Source organism: Acinonyx jubatus, chromosome D3 (genome assembly GCF_027475565.1).
Source record: "Acinonyx jubatus isolate Ajub_Pintada_27869175 chromosome D3, VMU_Ajub_asm_v1.0, whole genome shotgun sequence".
Classification (NCBI taxonomy): domain Eukaryota; kingdom Metazoa; phylum Chordata; class Mammalia; order Carnivora; family Felidae; genus Acinonyx; species Acinonyx jubatus.
The window spans coordinates 54,841,765-54,859,624 of NC_069392.1; the positions used below are offsets into that span (position 1 = coordinate 54,841,765).

Sequence of the window (17,860 nt, forward strand, 5' to 3'; positions counted from 1 at the left end):
ATAACTTAGAAGGTGAGATAGACAGGATCGGGTAAGGAAGAAGTCAAGGGTTAATCCTTGGACATGTGCATTGAGGGTTTGCTATGTGGTAAGCACTATTTCAGGGCTGAGAAGGAAAATAAGGTAAGAGCTCTAGGGAGGTGTTAGCATTTCATGTAGAGGGGACTTATGAAGATAGGAGTGTTTCAGAGGAGCACAGACTGACCCTTGGGACCCCCATCAGGGGGTCCTGATGATGCCACAGTGAGAAACTGTCCCCTGGTGACCATGGAATTGAATGGGCTCCCTAAAAGCTCTGCCAGTGGCAGTGTTATGGTTGCCAGAGGGTGACAGCCAGGTGCCTGGTATAAGTGGGAGGTTTGATGGTATTACTTGCTGAGATAGAAAACACAGGACAACGGAACATTACTAGAGTGATGGCAAGAATCTGAAGCTTAGCATTGAACATGTTGCGTTTAGGGTGCCTGTGACATCTAAATGAATATATGTGGAGTTTGGAATCTGAACCCCCAGAAGAGAAATGAACCACAAATATAGCTTCGGGAGTCACTAACAGCTTTGGGAGCTGCGAGTAGAGCTAAAATTGCCCTAGTAGAGTAGAACCTTAAAGATGACCAGTATTGAGGTAGATCAAGAAAAAGAATACACCCATTCTCATAGGAGCATTATTGACAATAGGCAAAAGGTAGCAGCAGTCCAAGTGCCCGTTAACAGAGGAAGGGATAAACAAAGCACCGAATATACATAGAATGAAGTACTCATGTGCCTTAAAGGAAATGGCAGATGAATGTTAAGGTTGAAGGAAATGTCAGTCACAGAAAGAGAAATATTGTATCATTCCACTCATGAGTTACCTGGAATAAAATTAATAGAGGGGAGAAGTAGAATGGTGGTTTTCAAGGGCTGGGAGAGGGAGATTAAAGGGGAGTTCCTTAATGGGTATAGAGTTTGTTTTATCACACGGAAAACATTCTGGAGTTGGATGCCGATGACGGTCACACACAACGTGAATGTACTTGACGTGACTGAACCGTACATTTCCGTGAAAATAGCGAAATTTCTGTACCATTTGTTCACTACAATGAGACAGATTAATCCTGAGCCAGCAACACAGGAGAAAGAGCATTTGAATATGTTGTCATGGAAGCCTAAGGAAAACAGCGTTTCAAGAATGAGCAAGTCCAAACGCTCTGCAAAGGTTAAGTAAGATAATGACTAAAAAGTGCCTATTGATTTTTAGCAACAAAGAGGTAGTTGGTGATCTTGATGAAGATAATTTCAGTGGCCTAGTCAACCTGGAATCCAGAATGCAAAAAGTGGAGTCAAGGGCAAGTGGAGAGGGCAGGTTTAGATAAGCCTTCAGACATTTGGCTACAGAGATGAGAGAAAGGGGAATCTATGGGGAAGAAAAGTTGATTGAAGATAAAGGGGGGGGGGGGTGCCCGGGTGGCTCAGTCAGTTCAGTGTCCGATTTTGGCTCAGGTCATGATCTCAAGGTTCATGGGTTCAAGCCCCACGTCAGGCTCTGTGCTGACAGCTCAGAGTCTGGAGCCTGTTTTGGACTCTGTCTCCCTCTCTCTGCCCCTCCCCCACTCGTACTCTGTCTCTCAAAAATAAAACATTAAAAATAATAAAAAATAATAATAAAAGGGACTGTAGAGTTCATTGCTGCTGGGAAGGAGCCAAGAGAAAGGGGCACGTAAGGTCTGGTAGAGAGTGACCAGGCAAGTCGTTGAGAAGACAAGAGGCAACTGGCCAGGATATACCTCTTCACTGCAGCAAGCAAGAAACAGAATGAGGGGGCTACCTTGTAGGTGAATGTGTAGGTTTGGGGGCAGGAAACTTAAATCCTCCTCTAATGGCTTCAATACCCTCTGAAGTCAGAGGCAAGACCATCTGCTGAGGGAGGGTAAGGTGGAAGGGTCAGAGATCTAAAGAAACTGAAAGAATATTAAAATGTCTGGTGTATGAATAATGACAGAGTGCTGACGAGGAAGACAGAGGGATGATCCGGAAGCGGTGACACCCACTCAGGTTGGGAGACCATGAATTTATAGTTGTTCTTGTCTTCTAGGCAGAGCCCCTCCCCCCCTCCCCAAGAGGTCTTAGCAGGGCTCAGCAGTCCAGATGAAGCACATGTGCCTGAGCAGATGAAAACTTCCTAAGGGCTCCTTTGTGGGAGAAACGTGAAAATTTGATCATGAGGACACTACATGTATTTTATTTAAGTGGGCTAATGCTTTATTTAAAATGTTGTAGGTCCCGGGTGACTGGCTGCTAATATTCTGGTTTATAACGGGTTCGAGGTGACTGCAGGGATGGTAGCTCATGAGGGCCCCCTGTTGACAAAGTAGATTATTAGGAACCAGCCTTAATTCACAACTGATTCGAGTAATTCAGAGTGAAGCTGAACATTTGGAGTAGTTTGGTGTCCCCTCCCCGCCCCTTGCCCATCATAGATACTTGTAGCACCAGAGTCCACCACTCTGTTGCCCAGAAACAAAAAACTGCCAACTGCTTAGGAAAACTTTAACTGCTATATGTCTTCATAAGGTATTTCTGCTTAAAAAAAAAATGCTAGTATGGTTACCATACAGTGTTCTATTAGTTTCAAGTGTGCAATATAGTGATTCAATAATCCTATCTGCAGCAATGGGGGTGGATTTCAGCCTCTTGCACAGAGCACCAGGATTTGGTTAAGGATTTGGTACTCATCTTTGCTAGCAAAAATGTCACTAAAATTACTCTGAGGTTTACCTACCTTATCACTTTACAACTGGGCTGTGGTATGTGGCAAAGAATGCTATTGATGTCTCATAGGCTGCTGCTGCCTGGAATGCTTGTGTCTATTGAGACCCCTAATCAAGTGTTTCTTCTACCCCCCCCCCCATCAGTATCTGAGTTTATTTTTCCAGTCCGAAAGATGCAAAATAATGAATATGATGGGCACTAATCCCAGGACACCTCTTATTCCCACTGATAGCTTCAGAACTTTAGGGCAGAGTTCTAAATGTTCTGCAGTGATAATGTTCTATATCTGTGCCACCCGATTCGATAGCCATTAGCCACATGTGCCCACTGAGTGTTTGAAATGTGACTATGAACATTGCAAATGCATTTTCTTTATTCTTAATGTGAACAGCCCCATGTGGCCAGTGGCTACTGTATTGGGCGGCCAGCTCTAAAGGCCAGATTAGATAGAACTGAAATTTTAAACACAGCTTACAGATACAGCCAACCCAGGAAACTCATTCTGGTCTTCGATGCCCAAACAAGTCTGGCCTGGCCTCATTCTGCCATCAAGTTGGTTGTAGCCTGGGGTTTCTGGTATGTGTTCAGGGTAAATATGGCAGAAGGAGCAAGACGTGAAAACAACCTACAGCTAAGGTGGATTCACCTCCATTTTACCTAAACTGTCTAATACTTGAATACCAGAGTCCTGTGTACAAAGAGGGGGAAAGAAGATGGGGCGAGAACAAACTTGAATGGCTAATGTACAGAAGTACTGTGTTAGCAACTTCACACAGGATGTCTTGGGAATCTTTATACATTCTGCATGAAATTTGTTTATGCTTTTTATAAGTGAGAAAATCGAGTTTCAGAGCTTACTAACTTGTCCAGGCCTCTAGCTTAGTAAGTAATAGAGGCAAGATTAGTACCCAAGCAAGTGTGAGTCCAAAGCTATTTCCACAAGCAGTATTCACAGCTAGATATACATGTTGGGAACTACCAGAGAAGCAGAAAACCTTCAGAGTAGGATTGGAAGTGGAATAGAGGTAATAGGAAGCAAATGACTTTGTGTGTGTGTGTGTGTGTGTGTGTGTGTTTAATTCTGATTATCTCAAGCTGTACCCTATATTCCTTCTCTCCCTGCCTGCCTGCCCTCCCTACCCTCCCCCACCATTTCAGTTATGTTGATTATAGGTGACCCTTCATGGAAATACAACTGTTAGTGCCATAGATGATGTACAGTTGATCATTTGAATTAAAATTACTCAAGAAACAGACCTACACCACCATCTTTTACCATCTAGGCAAAAGTCACTTGGTAATTAAGTATACTTATGGCATATCTTATGAGACGTAGATTATCTACACTCATTTAATCAAACATCTCCCATGGTTCCAATGTTGCCTGCCTTTCTTAAAGCTGATTTATTTATTTTTAGAGAGACAGAGAACGTGCAAGTGGGGGAAGGGGCATAGAGAAAGAGACAGGGAGAGAGAGAGAGAGAGAGAGAGAGAGAGAGAGAGAATCCTAAGCAGGCTCCATGCCATCAGCGCAGAGCCTGATGTGGGGCTTGAACCCATGAAGCTGTGAGATCATGACCTGAGCCAAAACCAAGAGTCGGGCACTTAATGGACTGAGCCACCCAGGTGACCCCTGCCTTTCTTCTTCAGTGTCTTACATATATGATGTTCTACTTCTGTGGTCTTTCCAAAATTTCCATTATTGAAAATAATAGTAGAAATCCTGAAAAGCAAGTCACCTATAATCCTACCCTAATGATTTATTTTTCTCTTTTCCTTCTAGGTCTCATGTAATTTTACACAGTTGTAACAATACTATGTGCATACTTCAGTATACTGCCTTTTAATCTCCTTTTATGTTGCGAGCAGTTTTCCATGCTGCCCAACATATATTCATGATTATAGTGTTAAGGTCTATAGAATAGTCTATAGAATTAACCTACTATTATTACTCCAACCTGCCATTGTTTGACTTAAGTAGTCTATTTCAAAGCTAACTTTGGTAGGTTTTAAACTTATGAATCTTAACTGGTTAAATAATCCCCCTGACTGGGAGTCTTATGCCTGTGTGTTACCACATCCCCTGAGAATAATTCCTATACTAGGGAATTCCGGAGTGTGTATTACCTTGGATTTAAAATTTTTTCACATGTAATTTTTCCCAAACATAATATTCTAAAGAAAAGGAGGTGATCCATTCTGTTTTAATTATCATTCCCATCCCAGACATTAATCACTTAATTTATACTTCGTGAATTCTGCATAATCTATGAAACTGGCTTGGCATGAGGTTGCTCAGCGACTTGTACTGGGGATGACAGATTTTCAGCCTTCCTTACCTCAAATATCATTCTGCTTAAAATGCATGCACTGACGTGTTTGCCTCTGTTCTAAAGTTAGTCATGTTTCAGTCTTCAGGAAAGCAGTTCAAATGAATCCGAGATTATCAGGTTAACATCAAACTACGTTAGGGAACATGAACAGTAAAGGTCAGGATAAGCCTCAGTGTCTCCCTAGAGAACTACATTCTAGGTCATGAGGATTTTTTATTTTCCAATACTTCATGCTCCTGTTTTGGAGTATGGTGTTAGTCCTTCACTGGACCATGATGTTTCAAAGTGCTGATGTGTTCTGTTGTGATTTTCCCAGGCAATGACTAGGCTACATAATATCTACTTGGTAGAGTTTCTCTCACAGGATTCTTGTGCTTCAAATTTATTTTTGCTCTTGGGGAGTGATACATTTCAAACTCCTGTGAGGTAATGCCACTCATACCACATGCTTTGGCTTACAAATTGGACTGCACCATTAGCATCATTTTCTGGTGCCCAGCTTAGAGAAAAGCTTTGCTTGGTTTGTCAAAAAAATGTATATATATATATGAATTGAGTACTTGGAATGTTATATGATGACATTATTGCCTCCAACCAGGATAACAATTCTTCTAGAAAGGCGTCTTGAAGTAAGAATACCTAATCGCTATTGCCTCCTGCTCAAAACAAAACTTAAGAAATTGCCTAACTCAGGCACACTCCTCGATTTTTAAAAAAATTAACACCGGTATAATATTAGTTTCCAGTGTACAATTTAGTGACTCACCATTTCCATACAACACCCAGTGCTCGTCACAAGTATGCTCCTTAATCCCCGTCATCTATTTAACCCATGTCCCACCACCCTCCCGTCTGGTAACCATCAATTTGTTGCTCATAGTTAAGGTCTGTTTATTGGTTTTCCTGTCTACCCCCCCGCCCCACAATTGCTAGTTTTGTTTCATTTCTTAAATTCCATACGTGAGTGAAGTCCTATGGTATTTTTTTCTGACTTACTTTGCTTATTAAAATACACTGGAGCTCCATTCAGGTCTTTGCAAATGGCAAGATTTCATTCATTTTTATGAGTGAGTAATATTCCATTGTGTATATATACCACATCTCCTTATCCATTAGTCAATGGACATTTTGGCTCTTTCCACAATTTTGCTATTGTAGATAATGCTGTAAACATTAGGGCGTATGTATCCCTTCAAATCAGTATTTTGTATTCTTTGGGTACATACCTGGTAGTGTAATTTTGGATTGTAGGGTAGTTCTATTTTTAACTTTTTGAGGAAACTCCATATTGGTTTCCAGAGTGGCTACACCAGTTTGCATTCCCACCAACAGTGTAAGAGGGTTCTCATTTCTCCACATCCTCACCAACAGTTGTTGTTTCCTACGTTCATGATTTTAGCCATTTTGACTGGTGTGAGGGGATATCTCACTGCAGTTTTGATTTGCATTTTCCTGATGAGTGATGTTGAGCATCTTTTCATGTGTCTGTTGGCCATCTGTAGATCTTCTTTGGAAAAGTGTCTATTCTTGTCTTCTGCTCTTATCGTGTCTTCTGCACCTCATCAAAAATTCAATATCTTATTGTATGGGAAGATAACAAAACATGAAGCTTTTAAATTTAATTCCACTTAGGTAAAATTATCTTGTATTTCAGGGTAAAAATGGCAGAGAATTCGGATTGAAAAAAATTGATATTGCTGGCACAAAGAACAATTTACTCAGATGGAACTCAATAAATGGTTTTATTTTTTTTAATTAAAAAAATTTTTTTAATGTTTATTTTAGAGAAAGACTGAGTGTGAGTGGGGAAGGGGCAGAGAAAGAGAGAGACACAGTCTGAAGCAGGCTCCAGGCTCTAAGCTGTCAGCACAGAGCCCTACGTGAGGCTCGAACCCATGAACTTTATGATCATGACCTGAGCTGAAGTTGGACGCTTAACCAACTGAGCCACCCAGGCACCCCAATAAATGGTTTCAAATATAACTGAATTTTGGCTATCCTAGGATGGTCATAAAGGCTTCAGAAGAGATGGAATTTGAACTGAGCCTATATTTGTAAACCCATATTTGTAAAAAAAAAAAGGGTTAGATGAGGAGCAAAAAGGCCATTCCAGGCAGCAGTCAGAAGGTATAAGGAACAGCAGAGACCTCTCAAGGAAGGTAGGAGGGAATGACTGACTCTGTAATGTGATTACTGGAGGATTAAGGAAGAAAGATGAACTACAATCAAACTGTGCTGAATCCCAAATATCAGACTAAAGTCATTTTAACTTTGTATTTAAACTTCGCATTTTAGAGAGTAAAACATACTGAACACATTGCAATTACCTGGAAGCGCTGAGTTCTAGAACACTCGTCTAAATCTAGATTTGTTTCCCTTCTCTCCAGATGATCAGTTGAAATAAAAATTTTATGAAGAAAAAATTCATGGCAGTTCTGGAAATGGGAGTAAGGACCAGCAATAGATAAACTTCTAGAACATGGAAAGGGGACAGGATTATACTGCTAGTTAAAAATGTTTAAAGACAAAAATATGGGGAAAGAACAGTTGAAATGATTCAAAGAATTTTTATAATCCAGATGAAATATTTCTAAGAATAGAAGAAAACAAAATTCAATCCTTGGCATGAAAAGTGTTGCATTCATCGTATACTACCCATTTCCTTAAAAAAAAAAATTGGGGTACCTGGGTGGCTCAATCAGTTAAGCGTCCGACTCTGGCTCAGGTCATGATCTCATGGTTCATGTGTTATAGCCCCACATCCAGTTCACTGCTGTCAGCATGGAGCCCATGTCAGATCTTCTGTGCCCCTTTCTCTCTGTACCTCCCCTGCTCATGATCTCTCAAGAAAAAAAAATAAACATCGAAAAAATGAAAAAAAATCAAGAGAAGACTTTGTGAATGTAAAAAAGAGTATTCCAGAGTATAAAGCAAAAAACAGGTGGAAAATACAGAGTATCCAAAGGATGATCTAGACGTTCCAACATAGTTTAAGAAGAGTCTTTAAAGGGAAAAACAAAGACAGCAGAAAGAAAGGCCTAAAGATTCAGATGAAAAGAGCCCAGACCTTTACCAATCTTGGTGACATTGCAGGATAAAGAAACTCTTAGGGCTTCTGGAGTGGAAAGTCAGACGATAAGAAGATTACCAACACGAATATTTACCTGAATGGCATAAACTTTGGTACATAGTGTTGGAGGCTGGGAGACCATAGAACCAGGCTTTCAAAGCACTGAGGGAATGGATTTTGGAACCATAATTCTGTACTCAGCCCAACTATCAAAGTATGAGAGCAAGGAGACCTTTTCTGACCTGAAGGCTTGAAAATTTTACCTCTCTTGCTTCTCAAACAACTTGAAGATCTAGTCCAGGAAAATAAGAGAGAAAAAACATAGAGGATAACATAGCATCTAAAAACTATATACTAAATACTGGAAGAGTCCAATTATAACAAATACCAAGATGCCAGCAATAATATCAAAGCAATTGGCCTAAATTAGTTCAGTGAGGAAGGTCTTGCAAAAAAAAAAGTCAGAGTCTACATAAATTGAGAGTTCAAATCTGAGTATTCTTTATTAGATAATGATGGTATAGGTTTCTTCTGTCAGGAAATAAAAACAGTTAAAATCTCTAAGAAAGACAAACTTTCTTAGATAGATCAAATACATAGATAGGGTAAAATTCAACTTTAATCTTCAAATGAGGCAAGCTTTTGAATAATTAATGGCCCCCAGAAAGATAATCCATTCGACTTTCATGGTTTTGTTAGAATATTCTTCTGATGGCAAGATTTAATGAGAGATTTCTTTCTCTATGAAAGGTGATACCATTTGATTTTGAAGAAAAGAACTGACAATCATAAGTGCCATCTACTAGACTTCAAGTTTAGAAGCAATCTATAGTCAAAACAAGGAAGCCTTAAGTATAGTCATAGATTATAATGTAAATACAGAGGATAAAGGAGACATAATGGTAAAACCAAGAAAATGAAAAACAGAAAAGGTTGAGAAGAGACCTAAAATGGAGAGTCAATAGGTCACCTTCCTTGGAATAAGTCAAGAAATAGGATTTTAAGAATGTTGCTTAAAATTATAATGGTAACCCCTGGAATAATCCACAAGATTACCAATAACTGAAACAGGCAAGAAGCAATAGAAGGGTGTTGGATTTCTTTCATAGTAGAAAATACTGTGTTGATAAATCAAGAACAGAACATTCCTGAATTTTTAGAGCTACAATTGTAACCCCCGGAGAATTAAAAACAAAAATAGTTCAAAAAGATTAACTATTTAAAATGGGACTCTAGGGGTAAGGGACAGTAGTAAGAGAGAGCTTTGTTTTTAATGTTACACATTCTGTATGTCTTCAAACTGTTCTGCATATTCTATGAATTACAAACAGTCAGATGCGTTAAATGGATTGAAAGGAGAGCACTGATAGACTCTTGGAAGTTTTCCACATTTGTCTGTATTTCAGATGACAGGATTATGGAAACAAAAAGTGAGAGGCAACTGGAGTAGAATGGGTAGGATTTGGTGATTTGGTAGATAACTGAACAGCATGGGTTTTGTTTTTTTTTTAAAGAATAAGACAAAGATGTATGATACTTCAGACTCTTTGACGCACATAATCTAAACTGAAGCTACTGACAAAGTGATACCCAGATAGTATGCTTCTTTTCTAATTTACTGATGCCTTGGTGTTCCTTAGTAGTATTTCTGTGGGCTGGCCAAGATATGAAAATGTGGCCATTGTATTAAGTGATATTTGTCATTAGGTCAAATATTTTTTTATTTAATCATAAATGTCAAATATATGACATTTGACACCATTGACCACAGGAAAGAATAACCGAAGTAGCACTTTTTTGGTCAAAACTTTCAGGTCAACAAAGAATTGATGCTTCAGGTTAACAGTGTGTATACAGGCTCTATCGTGTCTTTCAATGATTTGATTTGTGGCTGGGGGAAAGTGCCCAGGTTTTATTGCATTAGGAACTCTCAAAGCTCCAGGGCTCTGAATATTTGAGTTTTCAGTGAGCTTCTAATCCTGCTCTGCTACCTTGAGCTGGGATTTTAGCAACTTCCCAGGCTTGATCCTATTTACTTGATCCTGTTTACTACAAGTTTTGTGGTTTGTTTTTTTTTTTTAACACCTAACTTGAGGCTGGGAAGAATAGAGCTCTTTTGAAACCTCTTCCTTAACTTTGAACTCTCCAGGTCCTCCTCCCCATTCACAGCCTGACATCATTCCTCGCTCCTGGAGTATCTGTTGGAATTATTTGCTGAAGGCTTTCCTACGAAAATGCCACTTTTTTTCATACTGCAATTAGAAGAAAGCATTTTACACAAATCTATTTCAGTTTTTAGAACTACAGAACTTGCTTTTCTTTAGCAAATGGAAACAATCTCGAGATCAGTAAAATTTACAAAATCTTTGGAACAGAATCCAAAGGTTCACTGAGCTTCCATTTCCCATTTTGCAGAGAATGATAATTATGTGTAAAATCACACAGAAAACTTGGTTCTCACAATTGCCTGACTGATATTCCAAGGGAATCCAAAAAAGATCTTTTCGGGAACCCTAATACTCAGGGATGGCAACAGCTCCCCTTGCTGGAGGGCATTCTGTTTTGCCAGGTAAAGTCAGTGTTTTTGTTTTGGTTTGTGGTTGGGTTCTTGGCTTCCATGTTGTGAATGGCTCAAGTGATGGTTTTAGACGAGGGAAGTCAATTATTATTTGTTTATTTGGAGGAGGGGGATTGGAGAAAATAAAATATGAAAAAAAATTGTAAGAAAAGAAAAGAAGTAATCCAGGTTGACTATACAGCCTCGAATAGGATTTATAGGAATAGGAAGCAAGCCCCCAATAGGTTGTTATTGTCATCTTAGTGATTATTTCACTAAGCCTTTATTAGGCTGCTCACCTTGATGAGCACTAGCAAAGCCACATTGCCTTTCTCGATGTGAATGTATCCTTTCTAGAGTATTTGTACAAGGCATGACCTAAGTGTGGATTTGCAGCTGTTTCATAACCACTGTGAAGTTTGCTGGCTCAGCTCCACAGACTGTGTCCAAACTTCAGGAACTCTTCTCAAGTAATGTGAATGTGGGAGGAGGACCACTTGTGGAATGATTTACTTTACCCGGAGTCGAGCGTTTTGCGTGCAGAATGCGAGGCTGCTGTTCAGCAGGTTGTGTCCAAATGGAAGTAACGGCCAGAGAAACTTATTTTGGACTTGACGTCCAGCCTTAGAACTTACCCTCTGCAGAACTTTGAACATATGAATTAGCAATACTATGCTGCCTTATTTCTTCCAAGCAAGAATTGCCTATGGATTTAAAAATAATTTTTTTAATGTTTATTTTATGAGAGAGAAAGAGAAAGAGAAAGAAAGAGTTGGGGAGGGGCAGAGAGAGAGGGAGACACAGAATCCAAAGCAGGCTCCAGGCTCTAAGCTGTCAGCACACAGCCCGACACAGGGCTCGGGCTCACAGACTGTGAGATTACGACCTGAGCCGAAGTCAGACATTTAACCAACTGAGCCACCCAGGCACCCCAAGAATTGCCTATCAATTTTTAAACTCATCGTTTAATTTGCTGAAAACAGAAATCCTGACTTTCATGATGTAACCTGACTAGTCAGTGCAGTTGTGAAGATGAGATGGTGGTGGCTGAATGTTCCTGGCTTTCTCTCCTCGTCCTGAATGTCCTGGATGGACAGGGACTCTAAAGAGAGGACAACTCAGATACTGTTACACTTACATCATAATTCACTTGACCTGAGTTGCTATCCTCTTCCTCGCTTGATCCTGAGGCAAGCTGAAGTTATTTTCAAATGGTAGCCTAGAGGTCTAGCAGTCCCACTGAACATGGTCCAGTACAATGATCAGAAGGAAGAATCCATTTCTACAAGAGCCTATGTGAAGGATTCAAAATAGAAATATTGGGGTGCCTGGGTGGCTTAGTTGGTTAAGCATCTGACTCTTGATCTCCACTCAGGTCTTGATTTCAGGGTTATGAGTTCAAGTCTTGAGTGTGCTCCATGCCGGGCACAGAGCCTATTTAAGAAACAAAAAACAAATATTAACAGGCTCTTCTCTCGACTAGTTATATGTAGAGAAGTCTTTTCCTATGCTGACAGCAGAAGGCAGGACTAGCATTCCAGGGTAAGAGGTAAAACCAAATTAAATCCCACCCTTACTGTATATGGTGAGGGATATGTTTCTAAAGGGAGTTTGATTGTATAGGGCACGTCAGTGTCAAAAGCAAGACTTGGAATGTTTAACCTGAAAGTGATAGGAAACCAGTGAAGACATTTGAAAAAGGAGGGACAAAAGATATCTCTTATGGTGAGAGGTCAAAAGCCTTGAGAAATAAGAGTAAGGAAGTAAGGAAACCTCTCAGGAGTCTTCTCATCTAGGCCTGAGGTAGGAGGTGTGCAGTAGGGTGTGAGGTAGAAGAAAAAGAGGGGCCTCCATGTCTCGGGTCTCACTGAAATGAACAGATACGGTGACAGAATCAGAGATGGGGATGGGAGGTGGAGATTGTGAGGAGTCAAAACTGAGTGCTGGGTATGGGTACAGTTCAAGAAGGAGGGGAGCCGAGTGAGGGAGATGCTTCCTCGTTGAATGCACCGAGCATCATGCAAACCAATGGCACCAACCTAATTTCTGCTTCTGCCTCTGGCCTGCATATTCAGTAAGTGAGGGAAGGCAGCGATGACCGTGGACACCACACCACATTTTTGTAAGGTGCTTCTGGAAACCTGAATGAAGATCTGATTTTTCGAGTTGCTTTCATGGCAACTCTCCCTCAGGAAAACCTGCTTGGTCAGCAGACCACGTCTATTTTCTGCTGATGTTTCTGTGGCTACCACATGGGGTCAGGTGTGTTCTCCCTCTCTCCTCAAAAATATTTGGCCTTTCTGCAGAAAAATCCATATCCTGCTAAGCCATTCAGTCATATCTATCCCCTCATGTTCTGTGTTGTGGTGAGTTAGAAACCTCTGTGTGGCTTTGCCTTCCCTTAGGGTTCCAGACATAAGGCAAAGGACAGGTTCTTTCTACTTGCAGATTCCCATTGGCTTGAGGCATGGCTGGGAATAGGAGGGAGGGCAGAATCCCTTCTCAGGGTAACTCATCAGCCTCCTACCTCAACAGTCTCCAGCTAGTCATGTGGTCTTGTGATTTATAGCATGAACTTTAAGTTCTGAGTCATTCAAGGATCTTAAGCCTTTAATACTTGAAAATCAGACTTCTGAGGCTCACAAATTTTTCTTCAGGTTATTTTCCATGCCAGGGGCTTTAAAGTCTATTTTGAAACTCAGTACTTGAGCACTGATTTTTTTTTTCTTCTCTCAAATTCTTTAACAACCCTGTGAGGAAGAAATGGGGAGTAAGGAGGTCGAAAAGGGTGTATGTGTGTCAGAATCTATTTTTCATAGACGGCTACCACACGTTCCTCTTACAGTGTGCTTTGACATCCTCCCATTTATGGTTCTGATGGAGTCTGTATCCCTCCTTGCAACTGGGTTACCAGCGAAGTATGATAGAAGTTACTCTTAGGGCTTCTAAGAGTAGATTCTGAAATCCCATCCTCTTCTGCCTGTTCTTTAGGGATGATCATGCTTGGAATCCAGCTCCATATTGTGAGGGAGCCCAAGCCGTGTGGAGAGGTGTGTGTGGGTGTTCCACAAGAGCTCCAGCTGAGGTCCCAACCAAAAGGCAACATCAACCATCAGTTGGGAGGCTGAGAAAGCCATTAAGATGTCTTCAGTAGTCGGCTACCTTCTAATTACAACTGCTTGAGAGATCATAAGTCACAACTTGCTACTTGTGTCCAGTCAGCCTGCAGAATAAAAGATAATGATTGCTGTTTTAACTCACTAAATTTTGGAGTGATCATTTATGCAGCAATAGGGACTCAGTAGGGTGTTGCTGTTATCTATATTCCTGCGTAACAGGTGATCCCCCAACTCTTAAACTTAACCATTTTGTTATAGTTCATGGTTTTGTGGATCAGGGATTCAGGAAGGTCTTGGCTAGACAATTTATCTCTGATCGACATAGCGGATCACTATTAGCTGCGGTGGCTGGGACCTTTGGTCATGAGCCTTGGAACCACCATTCCCTATCGCTCCTTTTCTTTCCCCGCTCTCTTCCTCCCCATGACCTGTTCCTACAGGGCCTCTCCACATGGCTTATACTTCCCACAGCATGGTGATGCAGGATAATTAAGCTTCTTACAGGGCAGCTGGATTCCAAGAGACCAAGGCAGAAGCTGCTAGTCATTGTAAGGCTAGGAACTAGTTGGCATAATTTTTATGCCAATAAAATATATTGCTAAAAATCTATCCCTCAAAGCTTCCACAGGGCCTGCTTAGATTCAAGGAGAGGAGAAATAGATCAAACCTCTGAAGGGAAAAGCCTAAAAAAATGGTGACCTCAGCAGATAAAGCAAGAACCTAGCTTTATATCTCAAAGTGTTACTTTGTAAATCTTCGTATGCCCCATTTTATGGATGAGGAAGCTGAAACTAGGGAAAGTAATTTGTCAAGATTACTCAATTTTGAAGGACCAGCATCCAGATTCAAATTTGAGTGGTCCATTAATCTTAACTATGACCTCTTTCAACATCTACTCCTTGCAAAAATAGTAACTATACAATGTGTACTATATTTTCTTTTTTAAATTGAGATATAATTGACATATAACATTGTATTGGTTTTGTGTGTACAACATAATGATTCGATATCTCTATATATTGGAAATGATCACAAGAAATCTCGTTCATATCCATCACCACACATAGTTACAAATGGGTTTTTTTTTTGTGAAAATGAGAACTTTTAAGGTCTACTCCCTCAACTTTGAAATGTACAGTATTACTATTGTCACCATGTTGTACATTATATTCTCAGGACTTATTTTATAACTGGAAGTTTGTACCTTTGGGCTCCCTTCACCCATTCACCTAACTCTCACCCCTCACCTCTGGTAACCACCAATCTGTTCTCTGTATCTCTGACTTAGGGGGTTGTTTGGTTGGCTGGCTGGTTTAGATTCCACAAATAAGTAAGATCATTTGGTATTCCTCTGTATGACTTATTTCACTTTGCATAATGACCTCAGGGTCTATCCATGTCATCCCAAACGGCAAGAGATCTTTGTTTTTTATGGCTGAATACTATTCCAATATGGGGGGAATTTTACCATGTTTTCTCTATCCATTCATGTGTCCTTATACATTTAGGTTGCTTCTATGTCTTAGCCATTATAAACAATGCTGTTATGAATGTGGGGGTGCAGATATTTTTTCATTTTCTTCCCATTAACAACCCAGAAGTAGAATTTCTGGATCATATGTTACTTGTATTTTTCACATTTCGAGGAAACTCCGTACTACTTTCCTGAGTGGCTGTACCAATTTACATTCTCACCAACAATGGACGAGGATTCCTTTTGTTCCACATCCTTGCCAACATTTATTTCTTGTCTTTTTTTTTTTTTAATTTTTTTTAACGTTTATTTTTTTATTTTTGAGACAGAGACAGAGCATGAACGGGGGAGGGGCAGAGAGAGAGGGAGACACAGAATCGGAAGCAGGCTCCAGGCTCTGAGCCATCAGCCCAGAGCCCGACGTGGGGCTCGAACTCATGGACCGTGAGATCGTGACCTGAGCTGAAGTCGGACGCTTAACCGACTGAGCCACCCAGGCACCCCATTTCTTGTCTTTTTGATACTAGTCATTCTAATAGGTGTGAGGTGACACTTCATTGTAGTTTTGATTTGCATGTCCTTCATAATTAGTGACGTTGAACACTTTTACAAGTACCTGTTGGCCATTTGTATATCATCTTTGGAAAATGCGTTGAGTTCCCTCCATTTTTTAAATCAGATTGTTTTTTTGCTATTTAGTTGTAGGAGTTCTTTATGTATTTTGGATATTAACCCCTTGTCAAATATGACTTGCAAATATTTTCTAATTTATGGGTTGCCTTTTCATTTTGTTGATGGTTTCCTTTGTTATACAGGAGGTTTTTAGTTTGATGTAGTTGTTTATTTTTGCTTTTGTTGACTTTGGTGTCAAATCCAACAAATAATTTCCAGGACGGATACCAAGTAACTTTACCCCTATGTTTTCTTCCAGGGGGTTTTAAGGTTTTAGGTCTTCTGTTTAAGTCTGTAATCTATTAGGCATTTTTCTGTATGATGTAGGGGTCCAGTTTCATTCTAACATATGTTGCTGTCCAGTTTTCCCAGCACCATTTATTGAAGATACTGTTCTTTCCCCATTATATATTCTTGCCTCCTTTGTCATAAATTAATCTTATGTATTGGTTTACTTCTGGGCTCTCTATTCTGTTCCACTGATCTATGTGTCTGTTTTTGTGCCAGTACCATACTGTTTTGATTACTACTGTTTTGTATTCCAGTTTGACTTCAGGAAGTGTGATGCCTCCAGCTTTGTCCTTGAGATTGCTTTGTCTATTCTGGATCGTTTGTAGTTCCCTACAAAAGTTAGAATTGTCTGTTTTTGTTTGTCTGAAAAAAATGCCATTGGAACTTTTATAGGGATTGCATTGCATCTGTAGATTGCTTTGGATAGAAGGAACATTTTAACAATATTATCCATGAGCATGGAATATCTATTTGTGTCTTCAATTTTTTCATCAGTGTCTTATAGTTTTCAGGGTACAGGTCTTTCACCTACTTGGTTAAGTTTATACCTAGGTATTGTATGCTTTTTGATCTCATTATAAGTGAGATTGCTTTCTTAATTTCTCTGATAGTTGATAAGTATCTAGAAATGCAACAGATTTCTGTATGCTGATTTTTGTACCCTGAAACTTCACTGAATTCATTTATTCTAACAGATTTTTCATGGAGTCCTTGGGATTTTTCATATGTAATATCATGTCACAGGCAAATGGTGACAGTTTTACATTTTTCTGATTTGGATGCCTTTTACTTCTTGCCGAACAATTTATACCATGTTTTCTCAATTCTAGAGTGCTATTTTCAATAAGGAGGCTATTATCTCTGCCCTTCCCCAAGTACAAGGGTGCACATGTGTGTATGCGCGCACACACACACACACACACACTGCGGCTTTAGTTTTTTTTAAAGCTAGAGAAATATTCTAAATAGCTTGATCATAGGCCTAACTCTGAACCAATCCTTAGGGTCAGGAAGATGAAATATTGTAATCATCAAACTCAGCTAGAATCACAAGGTTTGAAGGAATTGTTCCCACAAGGATGGAAAAACAAAAAATAATAAAAATTCACTAGACATGCCATTGCTTCTTGTTTATAATGATCCCATTGCATTCTTAAAGGCTGATAGGATCTTCCCTGAAGACTGGAATTTAGGGGCTTGGGGGAAAGTATGAGAGGCAAGCTGTGGAGGAGATCTAATCTGAAGAATTGATTGGAGTTGTATCAGCTGATTTTTAACTCATTGTGGCTTTCCATATGGTATTGAGACTAAGATCCTTTCATATTTCCTAAGAATCTAATAACTTCATATAGAAATTAAATGGAAGCTATCTGAAGGTGACTCTTTGTTTTCATGGGCTCTGCTGTGTAGCTGGACCCTTCATGTTCATGTTCTGTAGATGTTCAGTGAATGCGAATTGAGGACATGAAGGTACTTGGCTTTATGAGCTCTTGATTAAGCACAGTATAAGCTCTAATTAGAACACTTCTGATAGAAACTTAGTCTTCATGACTTCCAGTTGCATTCTTTTTTTTTTAATGAACTAAGCTTCTT

The 17,860-nt window shown here is 39.9% G+C and overlaps 1 protein-coding gene across 5 annotated transcripts in view; it reads left to right on the plus strand.

The window, feature by feature from the left end:
* Positions 1-17,860, plus strand: part of MAPRE2 (microtubule associated protein RP/EB family member 2) — a 156,342-nt gene that overhangs the window by 32,122 nt on the left and 106,360 nt on the right. Inside the window, exon 2 of one of the 5 annotated variants that reach the window (XM_053206621.1) lies at positions 8,905-9,002. The exons of the other annotated variants lie outside the window; for them this stretch is intronic. The gene's annotated coding sequence lies outside the window, so the exon portion shown is untranslated. The remainder of the gene's footprint in view (positions 1-8,904; positions 9,003-17,860) is intronic. 5 annotated transcript variants of the gene reach the window in all.